The 19050-nt window shown below is 37.4% G+C and overlaps 1 protein-coding gene across 8 annotated transcripts in view; it reads left to right on the top strand.

Moving 5' to 3' along the window:
* The window catches only part of LOC100028211 (methylglutaconyl-CoA hydratase, mitochondrial), a 104623-nt gene that overhangs the window by 29201 nt on the left and 56372 nt on the right, over positions 1 to 19050 (top strand). The window lies entirely within an intron of this gene.

Genomic DNA, 19050 nt, shown 5'->3' with positions numbered 1-19050 from the left:
TGCCATCTCACATCAGTAAGTTGACAAAAAAAGAGAAGTTAATGTAGGTTAGTTAATATAGGTTATAAAAAGACTCTGAATCCAAGGAATGATTCAATCATTCTGCAAAGAAATGTTATCCTAAGAAATTGATGATGTCATTCCCTTTGATTCAAATATCATATTCCTAGGTATATATCCCTGTGAGCTCAAGGATGGTTTTTTTTAAGAGTCCTATGTACACCCAAATGGATTTTTGTACCATTTTGCTTTTTGGTAGAAGGGAAGCCGTATGGGTGCTACAGGCCAGAAAACTGACCTCCGAGTTTTAAAGTCATGGGTCTAGATGGTGACGGACAATTTTATTGGTCATTTGATTCCGGGCAAGTCAGTCACTTACCCTTTCAGTGTCACAGGCAAGAACATAATATGATAAGTTGCTGAGAAAATACTTACTTGCATTGTTAAATGATAAAATCACCGGCACAGGTTCAGAGGGAGGTCAAACTGGAAACAAAGTCGATGCCTATTGATTGGGAATAGCTAAACAAATCGTGGCATAGGAACGTAATGGAATTGTTCTGTCAATGTCCGTAAAGCATTCATTTGAAATTTTTCCCTTATAAAAACATTTAATTTTTTAATTTTTAAATTTTATTCCAGTAGAAAATTTACACATAAGTTTTCCAAGGTTACATGATTCTTGCCTCTCTCCTCTCTTCCCTCCTCCCTCCTATAGTTGACAAGCAGTTGCACTGGGTTTTACACGTATTGTCATTAAAACCTATTTCCATGTTGTTCATTTTTGTAACAGTCTTAAAAACCAAATCATATGCCCAAATAAATGAGTGATAAGTCATATGTTTTCCTCTGCATTTCTTCTCCAACAGTTCTTGCTCTAGATGTGGATAGCATTCTTTCGCATACGTTCCTCAGATTTGTCCTGGACCATTATATTGCTGTTAGTAGCAAAGTCTTACACATTTGATAGTCCCACGTTTCAGTTATTGTGTACAATGCTCTCCTAGTTCTACTCATTTCATTCCACATCATTTCACGTATGTCTTTCCAGTTCTTAAAAGAAATCAGGCAGGTGATCATTCCTTATAGCACAATAGTATTCCATCACCATCATATACCACAGTTTGTTCAGCCATTCCCCAATTCAGGGACATCCCCACAGTTTCCAATTTTTTGCCACCACAAAAAGCACATATAAAATATTGTAATGTCCTCCATTAAGATCTATTTCCTCTAGCTCCTTTAGTACTGATATTTCTTCATTGTCTATACTACATTTTATTAAAATATAATTACATTCCTCATCTCTTCATCAGATCTATTTTTGCTTTAGCTTGTCTGACATCATGAGTATTATTTCTACCTTCTTTTTCTCAGTTGAAACCCAATTGGTTCTCCTCTGGCCTCTTGCCTTTACTCTGGGTGTGATTACCTGACTCATGTGTTTCTTGTAAACAACATCTGGTAGGATTTTGTTTTTAAATCCACTCAACTCTCCCCTTCTGTTTTATGGGTGAGTTCATCGCATTCACATTCATAGTTAGGGTTACTTTCCCCTCTGTCTTGATTTTCATTTTTAATCCTGCCCTTTTTCCTTTCCCTCTTTCCCTCTACACTAGTGTTTTTGCTTTTAGTCACTTCCTCTCTTCCCCGTCCCTTATTTTATTCCCCTTCCTACCACCGCCCTTCTTATTCCTCTCCTACTTTGCTATAGGGTCTTTTAATCATCCTCCCCTACTTTTCTCTCCCTTATATTACTCTCCTCACCACACTCCTCTTCTTTATTCACCTTACTTTTCTGTAGGGTATGATGGGATTCCATACCTCATTGAATCTGGCATTTCTTCCCTCTGTGAACCAATTCCAATGAAAGTAAGGTATTACCTGTCACCAACCTTATCCTCCCCTCCTTGTAACAGTATTCTTACTGCCCCACATGCCTCTTTATGTGATGTAACTTACCCCATTTTAGTTCTTCCTTCCCATTTCCCTTAGTTTAATCCTTTTTTTAACCCTAGGTTTTTTAAAAAAAATAACATCGTAACAGCTTACTCTCACACCCTCTGTCTATGAATATTTCTAACTACTTTGATAATGATAACAATCTTTAACAGTTACATAAATCATCTTTCCATATAGGAATATAAATAATTTGAAGCCCTTAAATATTTTTCTATTTCTTATTTACTTTTTTCATGGTACTATTAAATTTTGTATTTAGAGATCAAATTTTCTGTTTAAGTTTGATCTTTTCTTCATGAATGTTTGGAAATTTTCCTTTTTAAAAATTTTATTAAATGACCATATCTTCCCCTAAAAGAATATAGTCAGTTTTGATGGGGAGGTGATTCTTGTTTGTAAACCTTTACCTTCTGTAATATCATATTCTATGCCTTCCAGTCCTTCCATATGAAAGCAAACAGATCCTGTGTAATCCTGATTGGGGCTTCATGATATCTGAATTATTTCTTTATTACTGCTTGCAGGATTTTCTCCTTCACTTGGAAGCTCTTGAATGTGGCTATAACATTGCTGAGAGTTCTCATTTGGGAATTTTAATGCAGGAGGTGATCTGTGGATTCATTCAATGTCTCTTGTCCTTTTGTTTGAGAATACCTGGACAGTTTTTTTGGATAATTTCCTGTAGTATTTTTTTTTGTTCATGATTTTCAGATAGGCTAGTAATTCTTACATTGTCTCTCTTGGATCTGTTTTCCAGATCAATTTTTTTCATTGACATAGTTCATATTTTCTTCTATTTTTTCATTCTTTTGATTTTGTTTTATTTTAATTGTTTCTTACTGTCTCATGAAGTCATTAACTTCTGTTCACCCAATTCTAATTTTTAAAGACTGATTTTCTTCTATGACCTTTTGATCCTTTTTTTTTTCCCATTTGGGTCATTCTACTTTTTATGGCACTGTTTTCTTCTTTAATTTTTTTGACTTCTTTTTCCAGTACATCAATTCTGATTTTTAGAAAACTTATTTCTTCATTGGAGTTTTGTGCTTCTTATTCCAGTTGACCCAATTTTACTTTTTACGCTGTTCTTTTCTTTTTGCATTACTTTCATATCTTTTTTCCTATTTCTCTTCCCATTTTCTTCAACCTGTCTTACTTGATTTTTTAATTTCTTTTTGAGTTCTTCCAGAGCATGCAACCAATTTCAAGTTTTTTTTTTTTTTTTGTAGTTTTACAATTTGTTACTTGGATCTTATCATCTCCTGTTGGTTCTGTTCTTTAATCTTTTTCCCATAGAAATTTTTGATGGTCAAATGTTTCTTTGGCTATTTACTCATCTTCTCACTCTTTTTTTTTTGCCTTTTACCTGAGAACACCTGAAAGCTGTTTGTTGATTCTTTCTCCTCTGCTGACCTTTGCCTTGGGGCTGTCTTCAGTGCAACTGGCCACTGAGGCTTGAAAAGCTCCAGCCAGATGTATGACCTGACCTCTCTGCAGGTTTTGCTAGTGCCAGGACCCATGACCTTACAGGGGTGAGTCTGAGGTGCTCCCTTGATAGTACAGCCCCCATTACTGGTAACCTGATTTGATCCATACCCAGATTTTTACTCTGCAGCATTTGGTGGAGGGGGTCGAAGGTGGACAGCCAGGACTGTTATGTTTGGGTTTTTGCTTCTGGAGTCCCTTTATCCCTTTACATTTAACTCTTGTTGCCTACCTTTCAAGTTGTGTTTGGTATTAGAGCCTCTCGCTCATATTGCTTTGACTTCTGTCCTTTTGAGTTACTCCTGTCCTTTTGATTGGTTTAGAAGGATAGTGAGAGTTTTCAGCTTTTGCTACTACTAAGCTGCCCCTTCCGATATAAAAATATTTTAGACACTACATAGTTAAATTACTATACAATACATGTATCTCTTTCAACTCAGTACCATTTTGAAAAGCCACATTTAAGCTCACTTTAAGTGATGTGCTGAGGGGGATCTTATCCCCTCCCCTTCCTGGGTTGCTGACCTGTCTGTCAACATTTTTCAAATACCACAGTTGTGTCCGGTTTTGTGTCTGAACATCCTGAATGTCAATAAACGAAAGGAGCAGAGCTCACCTGAGGCAGGTGGTCTGGACTCTGGGAGAGAGCAGGCAGGTAACGGGGAGGAGAGAAAGATTAATGAAGGCTAGGCTACACATGGTCTGAAAACTTAGAATAAGAATGAGATTTAAATATATGCTGATCTACCTTTTTCTATTAATCTTATGAAAATTAATAACTGTATAGATATATTAATTTCTAGTTATAATAGATGGCAACCACTGGAAAGGTTTATTTCAGATTCTTAAATTATTCTGAGAGGAGTTTAGCATAAGTGCTTAGGAAAGGGTAGGGGATTTTTAGCCAGCTGCTCATCTGCTCTCATATGCAATGTGCCTTGGCTGAGACAGAGAAACAGCAGTTTTTCTTTTCGAGTCTGACACCCGTGCCACCCCGGATTGAATTGACCTGTAAGGAACTTCCCTCCCACCTGGTGTCCGCCTTCCCCCTATTCCTTTCTCTTAGACAAAAGTGGGGTGGTAAAGAATGGGGAAGAAGCTGTATTTTAAAAAGATAAATGAGGGGAAGTTTTGTACCCCAAGGGAAGCTTGGACTTTTAGTATGGAGAGGGGGAAAGGGAGGAGAACCCCCCCCTCCATAAATCAGGGTTCAGGGGAGACAGCAGATGTAACAAGTTGGCTCAGAGAGAGGAGAGGGACCTTGACGATTTTCCCCCTTCTGCTTTCCCTCCTTAGCTAAAGGTGGTCTCCTAAATTCTCTCTTGTCTTTCTTGTCCCCCTCCACTACTCGAGACCAAAGAGTCTCCCCTTGAACCGTTCACTCACATTCAGCTTGGGGAACAGATAACTTTTAAGGTCAACTCAATCAAGTAATACAAAAGGAATAAAGGGCAGGGAAGAATGGGAAGAGGAAAGTGGGGAAAGGGAGTCCCTGTCTCTATCTAAACACTTTCCCCTCCCTCCTCTAGTTTGGGGGGAACTCAGGCCTTGGCAGCTTGAGCCCCCTGAGAGAAAGTCAGGTTGACTCACCCCTGGGCAAGAGGAACTGAGGTAAAGTCTGCTCAGGTTTCTCTTCAGAAAGTCCCTTCAATTGGGAAGTGTAGAGGGGAAAGATTTCCAGTCACCAGCAGGAAAAATGGGTAACCCTCAGGAGAAAATCTTTTTTCCCACCTTCTCTCTTCGGCTTCTCAAGAGCGAGAGACCCTCACTGTTCTCCAAGCCAGAATCTCCTCCTCCTCCGGAATCTACTGCTAGGGTCCCTCCCCCGTCGAGGTGATCAGTTTCACATACTTCTCAGCCTGGCACTTTTCTCTTGTGCCAGCCTCTGTCACAATGCCTTTTGCACAGACAGGACCCAGCCCTGACTTTTCCTGGCATGTGAAAACGCAGGCTCCTAGCTGCCATGAGCTCAGCCTAGCCCCAGTGTGAAAAAGCTGCTAGGACTCTGACACAGAGCCCTACCTGCTCCCGCTGAGTTCAGCACATCATGGCCCACGGGGACTGGGGGTACAGCGCACAGGGGTGGCCACCTAGGTATTGGTGTGAGGGGATCCTAAGACCCAGCACATACCCCCACCCCTGAGAACCCGCTGGAGCACAGTGCCTTCAGTGTTGGGAACTCACATGTTCAGTAGTTTGGGAGCCAGACCTAGAGATGGGAAAAATCTGGCACTGATTAAGCAACTCACTGGCAGATAGAAGCTTCCCTCCCCAGCGCCCCCAACCTTGAAAACACATGGCTTTTACTTCTGGGGGAGGGGACAGGACTAAACCCTTCTCTCCCCCTTCCCCCTAGCACATTCTTTCTGGGGCTTATCATCTCTCTAACTGCTTTTAGAAAAGATCTAAACCTTCTAGCGTCCTACCCTATACGCCGTTGTTGCGCCACCCTGTGGCAAGAAGTAAAACTGCAGGACATTTTAAAGAAAATTCCTTTGCTACTGCTACTACTAATCTAGAATAATAATATTAACTTGAATACATTTAAATAAAAGACTTATTAATAGTTAAATATTAATAATATTTATTTAAAATTAAAACCAAATTTCTAAAATTGAACAAAACCAAAATTAAGTTGAATTAATTAAATGCAATATTAAGCAATAATTTTAGAATATAATAGTATTAATAATATTTTCAGTAACATAACTATTACTAGATACTACCAACTATTATTAATAATTATTATTGATACTTGATACTTGTTTTGATTATTTATTATTAACAATACTTAAACTTATTTTAATAACAACAATTATAATAAATACTTAATCATTATTAGTACTATTGGTGTACAACAATTATTTAGATCCTTATATTAGCTCATCTTTTTTAAACCTACTCTCATTGCTTTCCACAATAACATTGAAATAATTTGTGTCTCCTTTTTTTATGTTTTAGGAACTTTTCATTGTTTAACCTGACTATTTAGCAATACTCAAACTAGCAAAGGCAGATTAAGACAGACAGACTGACAGACATACTGCAAAAAAATCAAGGGAAATCAGGAAATATTCCTCCAGATTCAGCCCTGCATACACTTTTTAATTCTTGGGATGATCCTAATCTCCCTAAGGATAATTGGGTGACAAAGAAGGAAGCTCGAAAATTTTCTTAAGGCCTGGGTGGAAAAATCCTATACCTGGCCAAAATATGGCTCTTTTGACTTCAAGATCTTAAAAAGATTTGAAGTTAGCCATTAAAAACAAGAATTACAAAGATTATAAATACTGGCTCTTGTGGGCATATCATGTTGCCAAATCAACCATTCCCTCCAGTGAGGAAACCATTCTTTCTTTGGAACCATATCATTCTGGATTAACTTCTTTAGTTCCTCCTCCTGAACCCTTGATTAGATCTAGAAAGAATCATATTCTATCATCCCACCTGGATTGTTAAGAAGTTTCTCTTTATACTGACTCAAACCCGGACTTGAACTCTTTAGCTCTTCTCCCTGTCAAACCTCTCTCATCCCCTTTCCTCTCAATCTCTCTAACCTCCCTTACCATCCCACTACTCATACCCTCATGAGTTTTCTCTTCACTACTGGGTGCCCACCCATTTCCCCTAAACCATTCCTATCCTTATTCTTTTGGCCACCCTTTTTCCTACCCGTGCCCCTGACTGATCCCACCCACCTTACCATGACCCCTCTTGACCTCATCCATCCTGCTCCACTCCATCCCCAGGCTCGGCCCCCCCCCTCTTCACCACGCCCCCGGCCCCACCCCCGTTCCTCTCCACTATGTCCCATCTCCACCCTCAAACTTTTCATCTTGCCTCCCAATACCCTGACCAACCCCTCCCTCTCCATTTACTAACCCTACAACCCACTCCTTCGAACTGCAGAAAACAAGCCAAGCAGCAGTTACCATAGATGATTCGAATAAAGGTCTATTTCCTCTAAGAGATGTCTCTACTTATAATAGACAGATAGATTTCGTAAACATTAGACGTCATATACCTTTCTCTCCACAGGACATCGAGAGATCCGAACTCTTCAGCTTATTCTACCATTTTACCAGAATAATCTAGATTCTTGGTGACATTTTTAGACCTACAAGGTTTTCATCAGTGGTATAGAGGTTTTCTGGTTTTTTCTCCCACCAAATTTTGGAATGATGATAAAAATAGACTTTGTCAAAAAATATCTCTTCCAAGGTTGAAAGATTGGATAAATCTGTAGAATATGTAACAAATATTCATGATTTCAAAGGTTTTTAACTGTCACACAGCAACTCGTGTGAATCCTAATGATAGTGGGTTTGTTTGCAATTGGCCTAAAGTGGGCTTTTATAATTTTGGGGATTTTGGTACTAATTAGAATCTGTATTAGTTGTTATAATACTGTTTTTAAAAGGCTTTTACCTGGTGAAAAAAATTATGTACACTCACACTGTGGGTCCTGGCCAAGTTAAGAGGGAAATAAATCTCATTTCGTAGTGAGCAACCTTTATGTTGTGCCTCTGCTTGGCTAACACATTGTCACATGGAATGTGAATTATGAATGCATGATTTAAAAAAATTTTTTTCTCTTTATCTTGCAATAGGATATTTGTTTTTTCTTCCTTTTTTCCTATCCTTTATAGTACTTGAAGTACATGAAATCAGTATTAATGTTTTTTGACTTGAAGGATAAGTTTATAGTATCTATTAGCCCTAATAACTATGTATACCCAAAACCTTTAGACTATGAAAACCTGGCATTTATTGATAAATATTACGGGACTTTGATTCCAGGAGAAGGAAACAAAGAGCCACTATACACTGCCAAGTAGCACAAGGTCAAAAAAGGACCAAACCAATTCAGGGAGGATTGTTGAACTTCTGTGCCAATACGAAAGGACCTGAACCTAGTGTGAGAATTGAGGTTGGGGTGCTTGACATATGTTAAAATGCAGGACTCCTTGTGTAATATGCGGAGTCAAGCACTTCAGTTTGGCTATCATCCTGGCTCCCCTTATCTCTGACAGTAAAGGTACAATCAGACCAGGGAATGACTTTTCCCATTTGCTGCTGAAACCTAGTCCCTTCTTTCTTATAGTTTTGCAATTTTCTGTAGTCCTGGTTGCAATTGGATAAAGTGCTGTATTACTGCTATGGTCCTACAGGCTTATGGGATACAAGTCACTTTAATTGGGCTTTGCTACTGATTCAAGAACCTGCTACAGGTTTACTTTTTACTCCAACTTTTATACACGAAAGGTTTTTATTTTTTAATCATTTCTGTACTTATTATTTTTAAACAATTTAATTTTTGCTCTTTTATTTGGGATTTTTATTGGTGGTTTATTTTTGTTTTTTTGACAATTGATTCTTCATACACCTCATAACTCAGTCATGTATCCCAGGGTGATTCTGGTGTTGGTCAATACCTTCCTAAGGGGGGGATTGTGTAAATATCTTAAAATCCCAAATTTAAAGCTTTTTGGAGAAATTTCAGGAAAAGAAACTTACCAACATCTCAAATCAAGAAAATGGATCCTTTTGGAGAAGCCACTTACTGCATCAAAAGATCCAGAATGAACTTTGGGATCCAAAGAACTGAACTGAAGGGGGTTGAACATACCTATTCTGAATGTAAACTCTCATGCATCTATCATCATTTTTTGTATTTTTCTTCTCATATTTCCCTCTCATCTCTAGCAATTGTAACTTCTTAGAAAATACAATATTATGTGTACTTTTAACTAGAAGGTATTTACAGGTATAAAATAGTTATGTTTAAACGATCTATTGGGGAGACCTGTTCCCCAAAGGATCAGAGGGGGAATTGTGCTGAAGGGATTTTATCCCCTCCCCTCCTGGATTGCTCACCTATCTGTCAACATTTTTCAAATACCACAGTTGCGCCAGGGTTTGCGTCTGTCAACATCCTGAACATCAATAACAGAAAGGAGCAGAGCTCCCCTGGGGTGTGTGGTGTAGACTCTGGGAGAGAGCAGGCAGGTAACGGGGGGAGAGAACGGTTAATGGAAGCTAGGCTACACGTGATCTGACAACTTAGAGTAAGAATGAGATTTAAATCTATGCAGATCTACCTTTTCTATTAATGAACCTTATGAAAACTTAAGAACTGGGAAGGTATATTAATTTTTAGTTATAACAGTGAAAAGAGGAAATTATACAGATATGACATAAGAAAGAAAGATTTCCCTCAACTAATAGTAAAACAAATTAACTGCTTCAATTTCTTCAGGGTTTTTTTGTTGTTATTTAAATAAAATGGACTTTCAAATTGCAAAAAATAAATTAATGAACAAAAGGATTTATTTTAAAACTTCTTTTGTGCTGGGCAATATGTTAGTCACTGGAAATAGAGATACGAAAATAAAACTTCCTGTTTTTGTGGGGCTTACACAATAGAAGAACATAATAACTACATGGGATTAATGGCTAGGGAAGTTAGCTTTGTTTGTATTTTGATTTTGAAGAAGAACAATGACATAAAAAGATGATGTCTTGACCCATTCATGAATTGGATTTAAGTGAGCGAGTTGCCCTAAGTTGTCAGCCTCACTGTCTCTTCCAAAGTCATTAAATCCAAGACAAAACAGAAGAGGAAGGAAAACTTTCAATGGCCTGGAATGCAATGCATGACCTACATGGTTGGTTACCTTCAACTTGGTTTAGCTCATCTCCTGAGATGGTTTTACTAGGGTGTGGCCATAGCACATGGTGCAGCTTGGGTGATAGCCACTAAGGATTGATGAGCAGCCCTGAAAAGGGCTTGGCAAGCCCTCTCACCAGAGATGTTAGACCTCCCTGAATATTCTATGTATCTTGGGGAAGCACAGAAACCATGAATTGAGCCGTAAGATAGTCTACTTTCATTCTTTTTCCAGAAGCAATATTAGTTGTGATTACAGTTCCTGGAAGTGAAACTGGAAGTTCTAGGTGTGGGAGAGATGTTTAAGGGAAAAAGGCAGATGGCAAAAGTATGAATGTATAAATGTTACATATGGTCTGGGGCTGATTAACTATAGGGATTTAAGTGAATTTATACTTGCTAGTGTAAATTTTATTTCACTGTAACAAAATTATATATTTAGGATTTCTGTTTTTCTGCATTTGTAGATTTTTATAACCCAATATATGATCAATTTTTTTTAAAGATGCCATTCTTGGCTGAAAAATATGTAAATTCCTTTTGGTTCCTATTTAGTAATCACAGAAGAGTAGTCATATTTTAATTTTCCTAAATTTCAAATCATTGTTTCTTAAATTACTTTGTTTACTTTTTTTCCTGTATAAATTCTAAAGGGATATATTGGAATCTCTGCTGTTGTTTTACTCTCCTTTTCTCATTGCCTTTCAATTAATTTTTACATTAAATATTCAGATACTATCCTCTCCAGTGCTTATATATTAAATATTAGTATTGTCTCATCTTTGATGACTTCATTTATTTATTTTTAACAAATGGCAAATATTTATACATACACAAATTCTGGCTATAGGCAGAAATTGACTTTAGAAACCACAATATTCAGCATAATGTTCATTAGTATAGTTCAAGTTTCAGAAAAGGATATAGAAAAATAGACAAGATAAAAATATAAGCAGGGGAATTACAGTTTATATCATAAGAAAAAATTTTTTGAGTTCAGGGTGGCATTAAAATTCATCTATTATAAAACATTTGGGATACTATTTTTTTGCTGTAGAATTCATAATATTTCTTATTTCAAACTAAAATTACAATACAAAATATGGCATATGTTAAGCTTATATTACAGTAAAGTCAATTAAATAACAATGTTTGAATCATGGTTAATGTCAGACTGTTTTATATATTTTTCCACGCTGTAAAAAAGCCAGCTAGGTGGCACAGTAGTTAGAATGCCAGGAGTCAGGAGGACCCGAGTTCAAATTTGACCTCAGATACTTAATGCCTATGTGACCTTGGGCAAGTCCCTTAACTCTTTTTACTTCTGTTTCCTCCTCTATAAAATGAGCTGGAGAAAGAAATGGCAAATATCTTTGCCAAGAAAATTCCAAATGGGATCATGAAAAGTCAGACATGACTGAAATGACTCAGTGACAACAACAGTGATATCAAAAGTTAAAACAAGAAGTGGGGTCTTCATTCCCATAAAAATTTGTAGGTGTGATAGTTTCTCAGTTTAAACTACAGTTTAAAAGAAATTTTCATTTTTGAAATCCATTTAAAAGTGCAAATGAGAACCACCTGTCCAGCCTTCAAATAGAAATGAATAATGTCTGACACATGTAAAACTCAGTGGATTTGCTTGCTGGTGGGAGGAGGGGAGGGAAAGAACATGAATCATATAACCATGAAAAAATCTTCTAAATTAATGTAAGTGCAATTTTTCAAATAAAAAAAATTACTATTGTGCAATATAATGTCCTGATAATTTGATATCAGTATTTGATAGTACCTATCTTTGTACAATTTTTTTTCAAAGATGAAATATGTAAAATCTCATTATAGGTCAGCATTAATTGATGAACTTTTGCAATCAGTTTTGATGATAAGGAATACTAACTTTGAACTCCTATTAAGCAAAATAATTTATTCACCAAAGAATTATATTTTTCTGGTTAGTAGACCTGTATTACAAAAATTGTACTCAATGTTATATTTAAAATTTTGTGGATTAAAATTCTATTTCATTAATATAAATATTGTGCTATTTATGAGTAATAGCCTTTATTTTGTCTTGTAGTTCACAAACTTAAATTTATTATTTGACCTTTTCCAGAAAAAGTTTGCTGACTCTTGCCTCAATTAAATCATAAGTCCATAATCCTTTACAATTGAACCTATGTGTGCATATTTCAGTTTCTCTTCTCTTTCTCTTTTTTAATTTTAAAAATATTTTTCCATGTTTCATTTTTTCCCCTCCCCTTCCTCTTCCCAAATCCAATAAGCATTTCCACTGGGTTATATAAATGTTATCACTTATACCCATTTCCATATTATTAATTTTTGCAACAGTAATCTTTTAAAACTATAACCCCAAATCTCATATATATATAAACACACACACATATATATGTATATATATATATATTTATATATAGTCATTTGTTTTTCTTCTGTTTCTGCTCCCACAGTTTTTTCTCTTTATGTGGATAAGCATTCTTTCTCATAAGTCTCTTGGGATTGTCTTGTATTAGCAAAGTCCATTACATTCGATTGTTCTGTGTACAAATTTCTCTTGGTTCTGCTCATTTCACTCTGCATCAGTTGTTCGAGGTCTTTCCATTTCAGATAGAAATCCTCCAGTTCATCATTCCTTACAGCACAATAGTATTCCATCACCATCATATACCACAATTTGTTCAGCCATTCCCCAATTGAGAGATACACCCCCCCATTTTCCAATTTTTTGCCACCACAAAGTATGGCTATGAATATTTTTGTATAAACATTTCCCCTCCTCTCCAGAGTACAAACCTAGTAGTGACTTAGGTGTAAGTTTTTAGTGTTGCTGTGTAATTGTTCTAAGTAAGCACACTCAGGATTGCCTTATCTTGGAGCTCTGCCTTGAGCTTTAAGAAAAAAGATCCAGGCCCCACCTTAGTACAGTCAGTCACCCCAGTCAGTGAACTATGCACATTCGGACTCCTGCCTTTGCTCAGCCCAGACTGATCTGGGCTGAGACTTTGGACTTCTCCATGAGTTTGAAATTTCACAGGGTGTGGATTGGCTTAGATCACTGTTTGCCCAGGCAGCATCTCAGGATCTGACTGTTAGCTTGGGTTTACGTTCCAAGCCTGGGTTGTACAGATATGGATTGGGGGTGCTTGGCTTCCTTTTAGCTTGTTCTTTGCTTCTTGATATAATCTTGCTGATTGTGCTCTCTTCTCACCCCAGTGTCCTAGATGTTGTCTGCCTACCTTTTGGATTTTTCTTTTCTTGGAAATTGTTTCACTCTTTCTCCTTGTTGGTTCTTTGATTCCTGTTTTTTTTTTTTTTTGTGATTCTTAAATGTTAGTTGGAGAGGATCCTCATTGGTGACTCTGGAGCTGCTCTGGTTTACTCTGCCATCTTGGCTCCACCCCGGAAGTCTCTCTCCTCTCTTGCATTTCCATTTCATGGTGTCTACTGAGGTCTAGTTTTTTGAAGAACAAAATTCTTTTAAATTCTTTGTTTCATTAAAAACATATCTTTTTCCCCACTAGAAGATCATAAAAAATTTTGCCAAATAATTTGTGCTTGGTTCTAAGCTCTTATCTTTTGCCTTTTAGAATATTGTATCCCAGACTATCTTATCCTTTATGATGGCATCTGCCAGAGTTTTTGTGATCCTTAATTACTTCTTGGTATGTGAAATCTGTCTTTTTGGCTGCTTGAATTATTTTTTTTAATTTTATTTAATTGATTATGAAAAATTTTCAGTGGTTACATGATTCATATTCTATCTCTCCCCTCCCTCCACCCCCTTCCCATAGCCAATGTGCAATTCCACTGGTTTTACATGTATCATTGATCAAAATCTGTTTCCATATTAGTGATATGTTTACTAGGGTGATCGTTTAGGGTCTATATCCCCAGTCATATCCCCATCTACCCATGTGATCAAGCAGTTGTTTTTCTTCTGTGTTTCTACTCCCACAGTTCTTTCTCTGGATGTGGATACATTCTTTCTCCTGAGTCCCTCAGGACTGTCCAGGATCATTGTCTACTACATTCGATTATACTACAGTGTATTAGTCTCTGTGTACAATGTTCTCCTGGTTCTGCTCTTCTCGCTCTGCATCAGTTCCTGGAGGTCTTCCCAGTTCACATGGAATCCCTCCAGTTCATCACTCCTTTGAGCACAAGAGTATTCCATCACCAACAGACACCACAATGCGTTAGCCATTCCCCAATTGAAGGGCATCCCCTCATTTTTCAATTTTTTTTGCCACCACAAAGGGTGAGACTATAAATGTTTTTACACAAGTCTTTCCCCTTATTATCTCTTTGTAGTAAAAACCCAGCAGTGCTATGGCTGGATCAAAGCGCAGGTAGTCTTTTATCGCCCTTTGGGCATAGTTCCAAATTGCTGTTCAGAATGGTTGGATCGGTTCATAACTCCACGAGCAATGCATTAATGTCCCGGTTTTGCTACACACCCTCCAATATTTATTACTTTTCTTTGTTGTCATGCTAGCCAGTCTACCTCAGAGTTGTTTTGATTTGCCTTTCTCTAATTATAAAAGATTTAGAACGAGGCTAACTGAAATATATATATATATATATATATGTATCAGTTAGTCTCATTTTCAGATGATCTATATTTTACCTATTTTCCAGTTAAGTTGTTGCAATAAAGAATACCTTTCATCCCTTGAAACCCCCTTCCCATCTTTAGCTTTCTTTAAATATTGTTACATTGAGTTTCATCTTTTTGACCTATTGTGATTTTTAGGGAGTTCAATTTTTGGATAAAGTTTACTACAGTCTTCTCTAAGTCCCTTGCTGATTTTTTGCTTTCCTCCTGATCTTGGCAGCATTTATTTTATTTGTATAAAACCTTTTCAATTTAATATTCATAATTATCCATTTTACATTCCACAATGCCCTTCATCTTTTGTTAATTCATAAATTCTTATGTTTTGATTTACTTATGGTATCTCCTTGTAGGTTTAGTTCATGCATCCATTTTGATCTTATCTTATTGAATGGCATAAAATATTGGAGTATTATCCAGTTTCTACCAAACTTATTTCCAGTTATCCCAGAAGTTTTTATGAAACGGTGATTTCTTATTCCCAAAACCAAAAACTAACTTTATAGTTAAATTTCTAGAATTTTCCACATAAAGCATAATGTCATCATGAAAATCAAATGTAATCTTGATTTTAAAAGTTAGTTTTATTACCTCTTTGCCCATGCTGATTCTTTCAATTTTTTTCTTCTTTTATACCTATTGCTAGCATTTCTGATATGTTAAGTAATGGGGATAATAGATGCCCTTATTTCCTCCTGTTCTTATTGGGAAGGCTTTTAGTTTCTCTACATTACAGATAATATTTATTGATGGTTTTAGGGAGATACGTCATAGCATTTTAAGGAAAAAAATTTATTTATATCTATGTTTTCCAAGTGATTTTAGTAGAAATGACTGTTGTGTTTTGTCAAAGGCTTTTCTTGTATCTGTTGATATAATGATATGGTTTTCATTTTGCTATTGATGTTATCATTTCTGTTGATAATTATCCTTATATTATAAAACCATCCCTGTCTTCCTGGTATAAATTCTGTTTGGTCACAATGTATAATCTTTGTGACATATTGTTGTAGTCTCCTAGCTAGTATTTTGTTAAGAATTTCTGCATCCATATCTATTAATGAGATTGATCTTTTATTTTCTTTTTTGTTTTTGTTTAGATATCACCTCCATATTTTCTTGCATAAAAGAAGTTTTGTAAAACTCTTTCTTTACCTGTTATTTCAGTTAATTTGTTTAATATTAGAATTAGTTGGTCTGTAAATGTTTGGTTGAATTCACTTGTAAATTCATCTGGTTCTAATGCTTTTTTGGGAGGAGGGAAACTTGTTCGTTTCTTTTTCTAAAATAGATTTATTTAGGCATTCTATTGTTTGCTCTGATAGTCGAGGCAGTTAAATTTTTTCATAAGTATTCTTCTATTTCTCTTTCATTGTTAAATTTGTTTTCATATAATTGAGCAAAATGGCTTCTAAAAGTTTCTTTAATGTTGTTTTCATTGGTTGTGTATTTACCCTTTTTGTCTTTAATGCAGGTGATTTGGTTTTCTTCTTTTTTTTTAAACAGATTAATCAATGGTATATCATGTTTGTTGGTTTTTAAAAATAAAACCAAGTCTTTGATTTATTTACTAATTCAATGATTTTCTTACATTCAATTTTTAAGATTTCTAATCTGGTATTTAGAGGGAGAGATCAAAGCTCCCCACTATTATTGTTTTGTTCTCTCTCTCTGTTACTAAGTCATTTAATTTTTTCTTTAAAAATTTTGGATGCTGTAACATTGGGTGCATTGTAGATCATTAGTTCGTATAGGTAATATAGATATATGAATTGATAGTGCTTCATTATCGATGGTACCTTTTAATAGAATATACTTCTATTATAGAATTAAATTAAATATATATATAATATATATATATATAATATATATAAATTAAATATATATAGAATATATTTAATAGAATATAATTCTCTCTGTCTCTGGATTATCTATCTATCTTAGCTTTAAGTATCAGCTGAGGCATAGCGTATTCTGATCTGGCCTGTTATTTTTACTCTATATGTATCTCATTTTTAAGTCTATTTCTTATAAACAAGATATTTTGGAGTTCTGGATTTTTGAGATATTCTGTTATCTTTTTTTGTGGATGAATTCATACCATTCACCTTCAGAAACTAGCATTTATTAAGACTTTATTTATACCAACAGGAAAAAATGCCTTTGCCCCTCGGGGAGTTTTTATTGTATCTGGGGAATGGGACTAAGCCTTCAGTAATGATAGCCACAATTTCAGAATTCTTGGGATTGGGAGAGAGAGAAGTTGTGAGCCATTTAGCAATGATTCAGGGAGAGTCTCAGTATCCCTAAGGGTTGGCTTCTGGGGGGAGATCTCTCAGATCATTAGACAGCTTTGGGGAATGAACTAGTGGCAGCAGCCAATGGAATTTCATTTTTTTCTTCCTCTACCAGCAGCCCAGATCTGGCTAGGAGGCAGCCTCTGGGTGGAATGGGCTTTCTCTGTCCTCCAGAAACACATTTATAGTAGGCGCTCATAAATTCTTGATGAACAAAATGTGTCCACAATAACACGGGAAGCCTCAGCTGGTTAAATGCTTATTTTTTACAAATCACTATGTAGTTAGAGAAATAGGAAATGAAAACTAATAGCCTTAAGTTATGAGGAACTTAAATTTTAGTTGTACCAGAAGATATATGCGTAAATTCAAAATTCATGATTAGGAGAATACCCAGAATGGGTGAGGGCGTCATCAGCCGAGATTGTTCAGGAAGGCTTATAGGTCCATTCTGTTATGCTTTCATTCCTCAGTTACTGTTACTCTGAAAGCCATTATTCTTATGAGAAACGTTTCCGATAGCTAACCCGGGAAAGGATGTTTTGTGAAAGAAAAGAGTGCCGATATCATGTCTGAGTGTTGATGTTTAAACTGTAGATAAAATCCTGATAACAAAACCTTGAGATACCTGACAATTAGTGCATAGGATCAAACTGTGTCCAGATCGGGCATTAGAAAGTTGTTGGTCATTTGGGAAATCGTATGAAAAACAAAAATATTGAAAACCAGTCTTGTACTCTGGGTAGTACTAAACTCCCAAAGGGGCTATTGTGTAGATTTAACAGAGAAAGAGAGAAAGAGGGAGAGACAGACAGACAGAAAGAGAGAGAGAGACAGAGAGAAGAGAGAGAAAAAGAGAGGCAGAGAAAGACAAAGAGGGAGAGACAGACAGAGACAGACAGAAAGAGAGAGAGACAGAAGAGAGAGAAAGAACGAGAGACAGGTAAAGAGCGAGAGATCAAGAGAGAGACGGATCAAGAGAGAGAGACAGAGAGCAAGAGAGAGAGAGACAGAAAAAGAGGGAGAGACAGAGACAGAAAGAGAGAGAGACAGAAGAGAGAGAAAGAGAGAGGCAGAGAAAGACAGAGAACGAGAGACAGAGAGTGAGAGAGACAGAGGTAAAGAGCGAGATTGAGAGAGACAAAGAGAGCGAGAGATCGAGAGAGAGACAGGGCAGATGTCCCTTAGGGAAAGAGCACCCTGGATAGAGTCCGTTTTCCGTTTTGCTGACCGAGGCCCTATATATATCCAGCCGGGATGACTTGGTAAAGCCCGCTGGCTTGCCCCTTCCTCGCTCGCAGGGACATGAGGCCATTCAGTGTGACGGCATCGTTGGGATGGACATATTTTCCTTCACACACTGGCAAGGGCCCAGGCCAGGTTGCCGGCAGGTCCTCCCTGTGGCAGGCCGCACCCTCTCCTCGGTGCTCCCCCGACGCCCCGATTCCTGTCTTTCACCAGGTCAAGCTTGGAAGGGGAGGCGGGGGGAGGCGGTAGCTTTTGCTGGGCTTCCCCGTCCTCGCTGTGCCCTGTTCTGTGCTGCTTCTCTCTACCGCTGCGGCCCTGACTGACGCGGCTGTTTCAGGAGCTAGTCAGGTCCTGAAGATGGTCGGCATCTTCCTCCTTTTGGCGAGACATCCAGGGCAAATGACTGACCGAGACCCGGGCCGTTGGAAAGGCTTTTTAAAGGCGGCCCCGTGGGCCGGCCTTTGCCTGCCTTTCCTCGCTGCCAGGCTTCAGTCTTTCCTTCTCCACTCCGCTGGCCTGCGTTTTCCTTGGTTGGCCCCCTTAAAGGAAAGACCGAGTCTAGGGGGTGCTGGCGTGGGTGGAGGAGCTGCCGGGCGGTGAGGCGGAGCCCCCGCTCGCGGCTCTTTCTCTGTGTGTCTAAGAAAATAGGTTTCACTGCTAGGGGGCACGAAGGCACGAGAAGGGGCGGGGCACACCGAAGCGAGCGCTGAGGCTGATGGGAGTGTCTGCCGCCACTGGTGGGCGCCCCTTAG

The sequence above is a fragment of the Monodelphis domestica genome, chromosome 3, assembly GCF_027887165.1.
Source record: "Monodelphis domestica isolate mMonDom1 chromosome 3, mMonDom1.pri, whole genome shotgun sequence".
NCBI classification, from domain to species: Eukaryota; Metazoa; Chordata; class Mammalia; order Didelphimorphia; family Didelphidae; genus Monodelphis; species Monodelphis domestica.
The sequence above is the reverse complement of the archived record's forward strand: the minus strand, read 5'-3'. Positions and strand labels throughout refer to the sequence as shown.